This window comes from Microcebus murinus, chromosome 4 (genome assembly GCF_040939455.1).
Source record: "Microcebus murinus isolate Inina chromosome 4, M.murinus_Inina_mat1.0, whole genome shotgun sequence".
Classification (NCBI taxonomy): Eukaryota; Metazoa; Chordata; class Mammalia; order Primates; family Cheirogaleidae; genus Microcebus; species Microcebus murinus.
Genome location: NC_134107.1, coordinates 963,654 through 977,123, shown reverse-complemented (window position 1 = coordinate 977,123; position 13,470 = coordinate 963,654). Strand labels below are relative to the sequence as shown.

Below are 13,470 nucleotides of genomic sequence, written 5' to 3'. Positions count from 1 at the left end.
AAAAAAACGCTCAACATCTCTCATCATCAGGAAAATGCAAATCAAAACCACAATGATACCACTTAATTCCAGTGAGAATGGCTTTTATCAAAAAGTCCCAAAACAATAAATGTTGACATGGATGTGGAGAGATAGTAACACTCACACACTGCTGGTAGGACTGCAAACTAGTTCAACCTATATGAAAAGTAATATGGAGATACCTCAAACAACTAAAAGAAGAACTACCATTTGATCCAGCAATCCCACTACTGGGTATCTACCCAAAGGAACAAAAGACATTCTATAAAAAAGATATGTGCACTACAATGTTTACGGCAGCACAATTCACAATTGCAAAGATGTGGAAACAACCCAAGTGCCCATCAATACATGAGTGGATTCATAAAATGTGGTATATGTATACCATGGAGTTCTACTCATCATCTTCACTACTTCTGCTGTGTGTATGGCCCCTTCTCTATCACTCCTCCTCCCTCCCTTTATCCTCTTCCTTTCCTCTCCCTCTTCCTTTTTCCTTTCCTTCCTTCTTCCCTCCTTCCCTCTTTTCCTTCCTTCCTTTCTTCTCTCCCCTCTTCCCTCAATCCCTCCCTGCTTGCTTGCCTTCCTTCCTTGTCTTTCTTTCTTCCTTCCTTCTCCTTCCTTGTCTTTCTTTCATCTTACTTCTTCCTTCCTTCTTTCTCTTTCCTTCCTCTTACTTTTCTCCCTCCCTTCCTTCCTTTTCTCTCTTCTCCCCTCCTCTCCTTTGTCAATAAACTTTGCACTTCTGTTTATCCTAAACTTTGTCTGAGAATTCTTTCTCCACCCACTGTAAGCACCTAGTAAGTTTCCACCCTTTCAAGAAGATTTCTATTTTAAAACATTAATGATAAATAAGATAAAATTTATAGAGGTCTTCATAGAAAATCATGAGATTATTTGCTATTGCAATCATTTTTGTTTTCTCTTCATTATGTTTGAAATAATAATAAATGTGGAATGGGGGAAATAGACTGAACTATTTTATTAGGAACAAAACATTCAATAAATCATCATTAAGTACATAATATGGTATATCATTTTCAAAAGCTCTTTATGCTGAAATAAGATACTACTTGAAGGCCAAGATTTATAATAAATAACTTTAGCTATGAATGTCATAGTTTATTTTTAGGGTAACATTTTGGGTTTGTTTTAGCACTAAATAATAAATATTAAACCAAAGGAATATAAGTAATATTGATGAAATAAAATAATAATCATGAAATTTTTACCAAAGATTGATTTATCTCATTCCATTTCTTTCTTAGAGCCATCAATTCCACATCTTGTGTCCTCAGAGTGTGTTTTAGTTGTTGTTTTACTTCAAATTCTTTCCTATATTGCTCTTTTTTTCTTCTTAACTTTTCTCTAATTTCTTCATATACTATATGATCATGTCTCCTCTTCTCTTCCACTTGTTTTAAGGCAAATCTGCAGTTAAATATACTTATCTTAAAATTAATTTTGTTAGAAAATGAAAAGTTTATTTTGTGATCTGGCTCATCACATATTGGTTTGTTATCCTAATAAAATTTCAGTGTTCTGAAATATTTTTCCTTTCCAGTTCTAAGGTTTTGAATTTCTCACTTGAATTTCTTCCAAAGGACATAACACTTGCAAGGTAGACATGAACAAATATTCTCCTAATTGGTAAGTTTCTAGTAAAGTTACTCTAGTAAATATTATGGAAAAGGATATCTGAAATTATTCAGTAAAGTTACAAGTTGAAAATTATCTCTTTTTTTACATAATCATAATGACCCCTCAATTGGGACAGATCATTTAGAGATAACTAATTTAAAAGTTACTGTTTATAAACTAGTTGATAAATTCACTGGAAATAAATTTTCATCCCCACAAAATAGTGTGGGTATTGATAAAACTGATTTGCAGTGTAAGACAACACCTTCAGATGTCTTTCACACAACATATACCTGCAGATTACTATAATTCAAGCCTAGGCTAAGGAGACTAATATTTGCTACCTGACCCTTTCTTTTTTTGGAAACAACTTAAAATTATCTTGTTGACTATTATTATGTATTATATAACAACTTTAAAATATTTTTGAAAAAAAATAAGGTCTAATATTTATCTAAATGATAAGGAATAATATGTGTTTTCAACATAGAACTTTAAGTTAATTTTATCTGTTTAGGAGAGAGAGATGTTTAAAAAGCTAATAAGGCCGGGCGAGGTGGCTCACGCCTGTAATCCTAGCACTTTGGGAGGCCGAGGCGGGCGGATCGCTCAAGGTCAGGAGTTAGAAACCAGCCTGAGCGAGACCCCGTCTCTACCAAAAATAGAAAGAAATTAATTGACCAACTAAAAATATATACAAAAAATTAGCCGGACATGGTGGCGCATGCCTGTAGTCCCAGCTACTCGGGAGGCTGAGGCAGTAGGATCGCTGAGCCCAGGAGATTGAGGTTGCTGTGAGCCAGGCTGACGCCATGGCACTCACTCTAGCCTGGGCAACAAAGTGAGACTCTGTCTCAAAAAAAAAAAAAAAAAAAAAAAAAAGCTAATAAATAATCATTTCCCATCTTACTTTTTATTTTTTGCATATTAAGAACAAAAGTGTTTAATTTTTTAAAGAAACTTCTTTTAGGTTGAGAAAAAGGGCCAATTCATACTCTATTGGTTGAACTATAAATCAGTATAAACTTTCTTGAGCATAATTTAGGAACAGTGATCAGAGATATTTTTATAAGATTCCAATACACTAATCAAATAATTCTGTATTGAAGAATTTATTCCAAGTAAATAATGTGAAATACAGAAAAAGATTTATATAAAAATGTTCCTCATAGCATTAATTATAATATAAAAAAAATTAAACCCCAAATTTACTTTGTTAAATAAATAATGAGATTTCTCTATGGTAAACTTCTATCTAACATAGCTATTAAAATAATGATTTTAAAAATATGCATTTATTAGATGTAGTCACAGTTACAAACTTGTATTATTTGCAAGAATTTTACATTCCACCAGACTAAGATGATTTCTCCCGTTAAACCCTAGAAGGTAAGTCAGCCATTTCAAAAATTCTTCAACATATATTTGTAGCCTAAAGGAAACAGTTCAAACATTTCTTTCAACCTAGAATGTCATACCTCAAACAGGAGAGTTCTCGTTCCCATTCAAATTTTTGTCGCTCTAATTCTGATTTTATTCTTTTTGTTTCGGATAGCTCCTTTTGAAGTATGCTAACCTCAGTTTCCATTTTTTTAGCTTTTTCTGTAAGTTTTTCACAATGATCTGTAGATTCAGCTAATCTTTCACATGAAAGAACTGCATTCTGGATTCTGAATAGGCGAAGAGGGGCTGTACCAGGGAGAAAAAGATAGAAATAAAATATACGAATACCTTTTGGATATAAAAGACTGCACAGTTTTATACTCACTCATTCATACACTGAGCAAATATATCTGAGTGCATACAATGGGGAACACATTATACTAAGTTCTGCAGATCAGACAGGACCTCTGCTCTTATTTACCTTTAGGTGTAGTGAAGAACATAGACAAAAATGTGGCAATTATAAATAAATTCAGATAGGTGCTGTGAGAAAACAGTTGTGTGATCACACATGACAATTTGGTCTATGTTGGGCCCAGGGAAGATGTCTCTGAGGAAGAGATGGCTACACTGAGGAATGGAAGGTGAGAAGCAAGCAGGGAACAAAGGGGGAAGAAAAGCACTCTAGCCACTCTAGGGAGTGTGCTGAAGCTCTACTGCAGTCTGCTTCTAGCCAAGACAGATGAACGGGTACTGATTTTCCTTCTTACCTGAAACAACCAAAAAGATAAATAAAACAGATAAATAACATTAAACAAAGATTTTTAAGACAGTGGACTTTAGGCAATGAAGACAAAGATCCCTGAAAACAAAAAAACAAATGAAGAAAGCCTTAGGAATGCCCCAGCTCCCTGCTTTGACAGAGTTTTCAGGACATGACACATGGAGAAAACACTGATGTAGACTCTACCAGACTCCCTGAGTTGCAGTGATGAAGCTGAGAGTCTGAAAAAACCAATGCAGACAGAGACCACAGAACACTGGAGAGGAGAGAACAGTAGAAGAAAAGAACCCTGGAGATCTGCAGAGATTCCTTTTTAGGTAGTTAGCAGAGTTATGAGCAGTACATGTGTGTTAGGAAACGACTTGAGATCAAGGGAAAAACCACCTAAATAAATTTGAGGAAACCATACCTGGTGCTCACACAGTGGCAAGAAGTGTTCATTACCATGAGAAAAGGGCCAGAGAGACACAGACTTCACAAGACAAGGAATCGTCAAAAAGGTCTTGCCTTGCAGGTGTGGTATTGTCACAAATCATAAAAGCAAGACCAGAGAGGATCAAGCTCTTTATAAGTAACTCAACTGTATCCCAATATATAACTCAAGATAAGTACAGCCATAGAAGACAGTATTTTACAAAACAAACTAAAAAGATAGAGATGCAAATTACAATGTAAGAGATGTAAAGTACACTTAGATAGAAATAAACACAGATTAGACATCACAAAAATTCATAAATTTGAGATGTTGTGACCTATGAGAAAACTTTAAGGAAATAATATATGTCCTCAAAGAGGGAGGAATAGAGATAGGATAAAAATTTGATGAAAAAATGGTCAAAAACTTTCTCATCTAGTGAAAACTATATATTCCCACAGACTCACGAAGGGTATGGCTAAGAGAGGAGAAAAGAATTATACTGTTGTAATTTTCTTATGCCATATATAATGTGGTATAATATTACTTGAAGGTGGACTGTGATAAGTTAAAATCATATACTAAAGGTAAAGAATTTATGAAGAAGACCCCAAAGGCAATCACAGCAGTGACAAAAATAAATAAATGGGACCTGATCAAATTAAAAAGCTTCTGCACAGCTAAAGAAACTGTTAAGAGAGCAAAAGACAACCCACAGAATGGGAAAAACTTTTTGCAAGCTACATAACTAGAATTTATTTAGAACTCAGGAAAATTAGCAAGGAAAAATCAAACAACCCTATTAAAAAGTGAACAAAGGACATGAACAGAAATTTTTCAAAAGAAGACAGAATAATGGCCAACAAACATATCAAAAAATGCTCAACATCTCTAAACATCAGGAAAATGCAAATCAAAAACTACAATGAGATACCACTCTAGTAAGAATGGCCTTTATCAAAAAGTCCCCAAACAATAAATGTTAAAGTGGATGCAGAAAGATAGGAACACTCCCACACTGCTGATGAGACTGCAAACTAGTTTGACTTCTGTGGAAAGCAATATGGAAATACCTTAAAGTGATACAAGTAGATCTACTATTTGATCCAGTAATTCCAATACTGGGCACCTACCCAAAAGATCAAATGACACTCTACAAAATGACACCTGCACTTGAATGTTTATAGCAGCACAGTTCACAATTGCAAAGTTGTGGAAACAACCCAAGTGCCCATCAATACATGAGTGGATTAATAAAATGTGGTATATGTATACCATGGAGTACTATTCAGCTTTAAGAAACAATGGTGATATAGCACCTCTTGTATTTTCCTGGATAGAGCTGGAACCCATTCTACTAAGTGATGTATCTAAAGAATGGAAAAACAAGCACCACATGTATTCACCAGCAAACTGGTATTAATGGAGCAACACCTAAGTGGACATATAGGAATAACATTTATCGGGTGTCGGGCAGGTGGGAAGGGGTAGGAAGGGATGGGTATATACAAACATAATGAGTGAGATGTGCAATGTTTGGGGGATGGTCACACTTGAAGCTCTGACTCGAGGGAGAAGGGGGGCATGGGCAATATATATATTAATTTATGTAATATATGTAATATATATATTAATATATGTAACCTTACCATTTGTACAAAAAAAGAAATAATATACTAAAACTCCTAAAGCAACAACTAAGATAGCAAAACAAAGAGTTCTAGATAATCACCCAAAAAGAGACTAAAAACTAAATACTAGACTCATTCAAAAGAAAGCAGAAAGAGAAAAAAGGACAACAGAGAACAGCTGGGACTAACAGAAATCAAACAGCATGATGACAGAAAAGCCTAATTATATCACTAATCACATACATGAAACCGGTCTGAAAACATCAAGTGAAAGGCTGTCAGATTGGATAAACAAGCAGGATCTAAATACAGGCTGCCTATAAGTAATGCACGTTCAATGTCAAGACACAAGCTGGATAAAAGAAGAAATAAAGACATATCATGCTAACACTTAAAAAAAGAAGGCTCAGCTGGGGTGGTTATATTAGTACCAAGTACTGCAGATTTCATAGCAAAAAAAAAAATATATTATCAGCAATAAATAAGGCCATTTCACAATGATAAAAGATTCAATTAATCAAGAAAACATAACAGTCATAAATGTTAATGCATCTAGTAACATAACTTCAAAATACATGAGGCAAAAAAATGATAGAATTGCAAAAATAGACAAATTCACAAGTACAGTCTGAGATTTCAATACCAGGTACTCAGTAAGTGCTAGAGGCTGAAAATCAGCAAGAATAAAGTAGCCTGAACAACACCAGGCTTCTCAAGCACCCATAGAGCACTTAACTAAAATAGACTATCCTCTAGGCCATACAATACATCTTAATAAAAAGGTTAAGTCCAAAGGATTTAAGAGCTACAATGTATGCTCCCTGACTGAAAAGCAATCAAATTAGAAATAACAAAAATATATCTGGAAAATATTCAAATATTTGGAAACTAAGTAAAACATATCTAAACCACCCTGGGTCAAAGAAGTAATGAAAAGAGAAACTAGAAAGTATTCTGAACTGAATGAAAATTCAAATATAACATAGCAGAATTTTGGGAATATAACTACAACAGTTCTTACATAAAAATTGCCAGAACTGAATGTCTATATTAGAAGAATCTCAAATGAATGACCTTGATGTCTACCTTAAGAAACTAAAAAAAGAGACAAATTAAATCCAAAGCAAGAGGAAAGGAAATAATAAACATCTGCTATGGTCTGAATGTCTGTTTTCTTACAGCATTCATGTGCTGAAACCTCATCACTGAGGTCATGGCATTGGGACGCAGGTCTTCTGGAGGATGATTATGTCATGAAGACCACGTCCTCATACGTGGTATTAGTGCCCTTAAACAAGAGACCTCATAGGGCTCCTTCACCCTTTCTGCCATGTGATGACACAGGGAAAAAGAAAGCATCTCTGAATCAGGAAGTGGTCAGTCACCAGACACCAAATCTGCCAGTGCTTGATCTTGGAATTCACAGCCTCAAGAATGTGACAAATCAATTTCTGTTGCTTATAAACTACCCAGTGTATGGCATGGTTTCATAGCAGGTTGAAGAGGCTATGATATCAAAAATGAAACCAATAGGGAAAATCAGTATGACCAAACATTTTGAGCAGATCAATAAATATGATAAGAATATATCTAGCCAGGTTGATCACAAAAAGAAGAAGAGACAAATTATTAATTTCAGAAATGAGCACTGTGACATTATTACATAGTCTACATATACTAGAAGAACAAGGTGATATCATAAAATTTATGTGAATAAACATGACAACTTAGATGAAATGGAAAAATTCTTTGAAAAACAAAAACTACCAAAGCTCAATCAAGAAGAATAGATGACTTGAATTGCCCTATCGCTACAAAATAAAAGTTGTAGTTGAAAATTCTTTTACAAAGAAAACTCCAGGCCCAGAGAACTATGCTGGTGAAGTCTACCAAACATTCTAGGAAGAAGTAAAATTCTACACAAACTCTCCCCCAAAAATAAAAAGGAAAAATACATCCCAACTCATTTCTATAATGCTAGCATTACCCTGAACTAGACAATGATATTATAAAAAAGAATATTCCCTCATAAGCATGGTTATAAAAATTCATCCATTTTTGAAGCAACCAAAATATCCTCCATTAGGTCAATGAATAAAATGTGGTACAGCCACAAAATGGAATATTACTCACTGCTAAGAAGAAATAGCTATCAAGCCATGAAGACACATGAAGGAACCTTAAATGCATGTTACCAAGTGAAAGAAACCAATCTAATGCTGCATACTGCACAATTCCAACAATATGACATTCTGGAAAGTTCCAAACTATGGATACAGTTTTAAAAAATCTGTGGTTGCCAGGGGTTGGGGAGTAGGGCAAAGGATAAATACGTAGAGCACAGAGGATTTTTAGGGCAGTGAAAATACTTTGTATGATACTATAATGATGGATAGATGTTATTATACCTTTGTTCAAAACCACAGAATGCACAGCATATCAAGAATGAACTCCAAAGTAAACAATGGACTTTGGGTGATTATGATGTGTGAGTGTAGGCTCATCTATGACCTACAGTGTAACTGTACCACCCTGGTGAGACAGTGGGTGTGGTTATATAGATAGCGGGTGTGGTTATGCATGTGTGGGGCAGGGGGTATATGGGAAATCTCTGTGCCTTCTTCTCAGGTTTGCTGTTAAACCAAAAATGGCTGTAAAAAAATTAAGTCTGTAAAAAATTCTAAACAAAACTTTAAAAAATCAAATTCAATGATGTTAAAATAATGAGACAGCATTTAAAAATGAGGTTTATCCCAGGAAGAGAGTGCATTTACATTAAAAAAGCACAGTTATTCCCCATATTACAAACTAAAAGAGAAGAATCACATGATCATCTCAGTAGATGGAACATTTGAAAAGATTCAACACTTATTCCTGATTAGAAAACACTCTCAGCAAACCAAGAATACAAGGGAACTTCTTCAGCATGATAAAGAACATCTATGATCAACTTACAGTTAACATGGGTCATGGGGGAAAACTGAATGCTTTCTCCATAAGACCAGGAACGACACAGAAGTGTCTGCTTTCACTGCTTTGATTCAGTATTGCACTGAAGATTCTAGCCAGTACAGTGAGGCCAGAAACAGAACTCAAAGGCATCCAAATTAGAAGAAAGAAGTAAAACTATCTTTATTTGCAATCATGATCACATTATAGGTGTGGGCTAAAACTCCAACCTGTGGGCTAGCTTCTGCTTTCTGTAAATAAAGTTTTATTGGAATACAGCGATGTTCATTAATGTATGTATTGTCTATGATAACTTTCATACTACGATGGAATTGATTAGCTACAACCGAGAGTGTTTTGCCACAAGTCTAAGATATTTACTATCTTTAGTAAAAGAGTAGTTTGCGAAATAAAAGCTTTGACAATCTTTGGACTATGTAGAAAATATTACTGAATCCACCAAAAGAGCTACTAGAACTCATAAGTGAGTTTATCAAGGTACAGGCTATAAAATCAACATACAGATATCAACTGCATTTCTAAATACTAGCAGTAAAAAACAAAAACAAAATTTAAAAAATAGCATTTACAACTTCATCAAAATACAAAATACTGACAAATATGATAAAATAGGGAGGGACCTACACATTGAATACTATAAAACATTACTGAACAAATTAACTATGACCTACACAAATGGAGTAATAACTTTCCAGGAGTGGAAAGATTCCTTATTGATAAGATGTCAATTCTCCCCAAATTAACCTATAGATTTATCAGAAGTCCAATCTAATTCTCAGCAGGCTAGCAACCTTTTAAAACGGACATGCTGATTCCAACGTTCATGTGCAAATGCAAAGGATCTAGAATAGCCAAAATAACCTTGAAGAAAACCAATATTGCAGGGCTGATATCAAGAATTGTTATAAATGCATAGTAATCAAAACAGCATGATACTTGCACAGGGTGAGTATCCCTTATCCAAAATGCTTGAGACCAGAAGTGTTTCAGGTTTTGGATTTTGTTTTCTGATTCTGAAATATGTACATATACATAATGAGATATCTTGGGGATGGAATCCAAATCTAAACGTGAAATCAAGTTGGTGTATATGACATGGTCAGGGGTGGAATTTTCCACTTGTGGTGTAATACTGACACTCAAAAAGTTTCAGATTTAGAAGCCTTTCAAAGATCACATTTTTGGAATAGGGATGCTCAACCTGTATGATGAGAGCCAAATACAGATGGTCCTGAGACTGAGGACTGTTTCAACTTTACGGTTTATTGGGGCATTAAATGAATTTAACTTATGATGGTTCTATCAGGATGCAACCCTATAGTTCAGGAGAATCTGTAAATCAGTGGAATCCAACAGAGAGTCCAGAAATAGACTCACACATGTACAGCCAAATTCTTTTTGACAGAGGCACAATGGCAATGTACTGGATCCAGGATAGCCTTTTTGGAATATGTTGCTGGAACAATTGGATCTCCATATCAAAAAACTGAACTTGAATCCATACTTCAAACCATAACAAAGCAGAACTCAAGATAGACTGTAAGTCTAAATATAAGAGCTAAAACTATAAAACTTCTAGAAGCAAGCATAGGAGAAAAATCTTTGTGACCCTGCACTAGGTAAAGATTTCTTAGATATGGCAAAACAAAATTGATAATTAAACAAATAAACTGGATTTTACTGAAATTTAAAACTTCTTCTATTCAAAAGATACTATTTAAAAAATGAAGAGTTGAACCACAAACTGGGAAAAGTTCCCAGAACTAGCAGAAAACATAGCTAGTAAAGAAACAGTGTCTAGAATATATAAAGAACTCTTAAAACTCAAGTAAAAAGCCAAACAATCTAACTTTTTAAATGACAAAAGGACTGAAAAGATGTCTCACTAAACAAAATGTACAGCTGGAAAATAAGCACATGGGAAGATGCTCGACATTATTAGTCATTAGGGTGATGGGCATTAAAATCACAATGATATGTCCAATCAATACTCATCCATCAGAATGGCTAAAAATTTAAACAATGGTAATAACACTAAATGTTTATAATAATACAGAACAACTGAAGGGAATGGTAAATAGTACAAATACTTTGGAAAATAATTTAGCAATTTCTTAATAAAGGAGTATATAGGGCCATGAAGAGATTGCTGTAAGTGATGGATATGTTAACTATCTTTATTATGGTAATGGGTTCACACGAGTACACACATGCCCAAACTTATCAAATTGTACATTTTACATATGTGCAGTTTATCATATGTCAATTATACCTCACTAAAGCTACTGACTGAAGGAACAAACACTTAACACAGTGGTTTGGACACAGAGAGAAAAAGGGTAATAAAACGATACAGGATAAAGCTAGAATTAAGATCTTTAACCTTACAGCAATGAGAAGTGGCAGCTGGGTTTTAAATAAGGGGGTCACACAATCAGATCTGAATTTTTAAAAGTATATAATATGGTTGCCAAGCAGAACATGGTTTCAGGAGATGGGGTTGCAGGGACAACAGTTCTAAGGTTACTGCATTATTCCAGATGGGAGATAATGGTAATCTGACCTCGAGTAAAGACAGAGGAGAGAAGCAGAGTCAACAGAAAACCAGGAGTGCCATTCACACTGAAAAAGGTCCAGTGGAATTCTCATAGCTCTTTGGCTGAGAGTGCACAACATATGCTAGCTCTCATTCTATTTTAACATAAATCATATTTCTGACATGAAATTGGTACTTATGCTGCAGTGCTAAGCAATGTGTTCATACACTATATAAGATACACAAAAAGGCCTTGTACTAATGCAGGGGTCCTACCTTCACGATCCCTTCCAAGTTGTTCTGAGGCTACTTCAGATGAGCAAGTTAAGTCATCATGGTCATCTGAAGAATGTGTTTGGTTTCTCATCTATAAAATATTCATAAATAACACTATTTCAAAATGTCCCTGAAATATTTACAGCATAAACTAAATGTACAGAAGTGGTAATTATCCTTTTTTTATAGATAAGCAAAAACACAAGTACTTCTTAAAAGTACTGATTTGTGTTAAAAGGATATCTATGGCTACAATTTCTTTTTCAAAGTAAATATCTTTAACAAAAGATTCTCTATTTCTTTACTTTACCTTTTATAATGTATTTTTAACAATAATTTGGTTGATGGTTTATATTTTACAATACCTTGTTCTGTTTCTTAAATGTTCCCTTTGCAGGCCTAAAACAAAAACAAATAATTCCTTTCAGGCGAATAGTAAATATGTAAAATGCAAATATCTAAAACTATTGTTATAAAAATCTCTGCATTTGTCATTTATTTCTCCTGCTTATAAAGTTCGCAAATATTTTTTACAAGTAATGTAGGATACAATAATTTTCTACAAGAGGGCTTAAAGTATAAACAGAGTAACATTAAGGGATGAAGAAATTAGTCATATTAAAATATTGAATTCTGTAATGGAAATTAAAAGGGAAGAAATGCAAAAATACTCATATTCTTGAACTGAAATTTTGTAAATTATATAGCATGAGGTCTGCTGAATACTATGGTGTGGCGCCTACTGAAATACACAATCTGTTAAAAGGATAATGCGTGCCTGCAGGGTAACTTTAGAAACAAATTTGCTGCATTAGCAGCACCTTGGTTTTATCACAAGGGTCAGAAAATGAGTAGATGTAAGCCAAATGCAGCCCACTGGCTGTCTTTGTAAGCAGAGTCTCATTGGAACACAACCATGTTCATTTACTTATTTTCTATGACAGATTTTGGACTACAACAGAGACCTTATGGCCCACAAAGCCTAAAATATATTTCCTGTCTGGCTCTTTATGGAAAAAGTTTGCCAACTCCTGTTTTAGCATATCAAACATCCTTTGATATGCTGTAATAAGTTTTATCCATTATACTGAAATGTTTATTTGAAATATGGGTATACATATAGAATCGCTTGGTAATACTCAGATTAATTAGAGGTTCCAATATTTGAATATTCATGCACTGAGAACAAGAAACAAAAATGTAATAACCTGTAACTTTCTTGGTAATACACAAAGTGCCAGTATAGCATAGCATATAGCTGCCTTTTACAACTCAGCAGATATTACAAAAATTCTTACAAAATTTGCTGAAGATGTGTCACTAAACTAAATGATTTAAGCATACTTTAATTAGGAAATGATCAGTATACTATAGCTCTAACTTCATTTTTTAAAATGGTTGCATACCACATTATTTTATGGGTATGGCAATTTAACTCTTTCCTTACTGATGGGTATTTAAACTATCTCCTTGGCTGGGCACAGTGGATCACACCTGTAATCCTAGCACTCTGGGAAGCCAAGGTGGGAGGATCACTTGAGCTCAGGAGTTCGAGACCAGCCTGAGCAAGAGTGAGACCTCGAGTCTACTAAAAATAGGAGAAAAAATTAGCTGGGTGTAGCGGTATGCGCCTCTAGTCCCAGCTACTCGGGAAGCTGAGGCAAGAGGATTACATGAGCCCAGGACTTAGAGGTGGCTGTGAGCTAGGCTGGCCCATGGCACTCTAGCCTGGGCAACAAAGCAAGATTCTATCTCAAAAACAAACAAACAACAAAAAAACAAAACTATCTCCAACTTTTTGATATGACAATGC

General features: G+C 34.6%; 1 long non-coding RNA gene across 1 annotated transcript; it reads right to left on the bottom strand.

Moving 5' to 3' along the window:
- Positions 1 to 1,262: 1,262 nt before the first annotated feature.
- LOC142870440 (uncharacterized) lies at positions 1,263 to 11,746 on the bottom strand. Its single transcript, XR_012918815.1, has 3 exons — positions 11,658 to 11,746; positions 3,141 to 3,351; positions 1,263 to 1,452 (listed from the first exon to the last, which is right to left on the bottom strand). It is a non-coding gene; the product is annotated as an uncharacterized LOC142870440 (long non-coding RNA).
- Positions 11,747 to 13,470: the final 1,724 nt, after the last annotated feature.